Raw genomic sequence first — 1,577 nt, forward strand, 5'->3', positions numbered from 1 at the left:
GAGTAACACAATGTTGTATTAGTATGGCTTTATTTTATCATCATGTTTTATGATCTTGTATATCTACTTGGTGCTATGGAATAAATAAAATGCCTTAAAATAACCTATGACTATAGTTTACAGTATTAATATATCATGTTGATAGCCAATTCCTCAAACCCTCCCAGGTGTTTCAACAAGGAGAGCTTCTGAGACTCACCTGTATACCACAGACTTTCAATCTTTCAAGCCTATATTTACATTTCAAAAACTCCAGTATTAGGTTTTTAGATGCAAGGAGATAAAGCCATTTCGTATGATTAATATTTAGGGAAAAAGGTCTCTTTGGTCATCCCTGTCTATAAAGACCTAATATCTCTTGCCAGCAACTGAATGTGTTTTTACTTAAAGTTAACTAAAAGCCCTTTGTAGGTTGCCCTTCCTGTTTCATAACTTCCCTATTGGGGAATTAAGAGAAAGCCCTCTCAAAACAATCTCTCTTGCAAATTCTCATTAGTGCTAAACATAAAACAGACAGTAAGAGAAGGAAGAAAAGTACATTCTCTCTCAGGCATCCTGGAGTGACACAGAAAAGACACTGCATATAGATTTTAGGGAACTGCTCTTATCAAAATTCCTGGTGACGATTCCTAAAGACTCTCTTTCTCTACACATATACCCATATGTATTTGTATGCATATACAAATACACATGTGTGTGTCAGTACGCATGCATGAATATGCACATGAGTGTGCATGTATAAGTATCTATGTGTACATATGTGTGCGTGTGGATGTCTGTGTATACACGTGTGCATGTATGTTTTTGTGTGTATGTGTGCATCTGGATGCCAAATGTTTATGTTCTAATGTTTAATGAAAAAGGCAGAAGTAACAAAGTCTTATACAAACAATTTACATAAGCGTGTGGGCTAGAGCTGGAGGGGAAAAATACACACACACAACACAAATACACAGAGGGGATAATAACAGACTGTTGCTTCTCTGACCCTCCCTGCCCCTGTGTATCCCTTTCTAATGCCTTTTTAACATAACAATACTGGATTACTTTGTGATTTCTACACTTCTGTATGTAGCTCTGTTAGTCCTCAATGTTGCATTCTACTATTTATGCTTCTTCTCCCCAACTAAACTGCAAGCTAAAGATCAAGAAACATTTCTTATTCTCTTGTTGTCCTCCAATGTGACAGCTGGTACAGAGCAAGTGCTTAATAAATGCCCCTTTAATTAATGAAATGGTCATGTGAATGGATGGGTGAATGAATGAATGGATGGATGGATGGATGGGAACTGGCCCATCTCTCTGAGAGGCCCCATGGCAGAGGTAGCCTTGTTTCCCCTCACAGTCACAGTTGAGCAGTGTTGGGGATCCAGAAGCCATGATCCCAAACAAGAGAAGTGTAGGAACATGAGAAGATAAATTTTGGCCCATTGTCTTCATGCTGGAGTAGCGGGGGAAAGCTTCCCTGTCCCCTCACATAAATGCCTTCTGCCTTCCCTCCTTCTAAACGTGGGTATAAAGCCTTCAGTCCTTGATGCTGAAGGCCCTATGGAGGAGCAGAGCCCCCCACAATAAAA

The sequence above is a fragment of the Galeopterus variegatus genome, unplaced genomic scaffold (genome assembly GCF_000696425.1).
Source record: "Galeopterus variegatus unplaced genomic scaffold, G_variegatus-3.0.2 Scaffold479, whole genome shotgun sequence".
In the NCBI taxonomy this organism is placed as follows: Eukaryota; Metazoa; Chordata; class Mammalia; order Dermoptera; family Cynocephalidae; genus Galeopterus; species Galeopterus variegatus.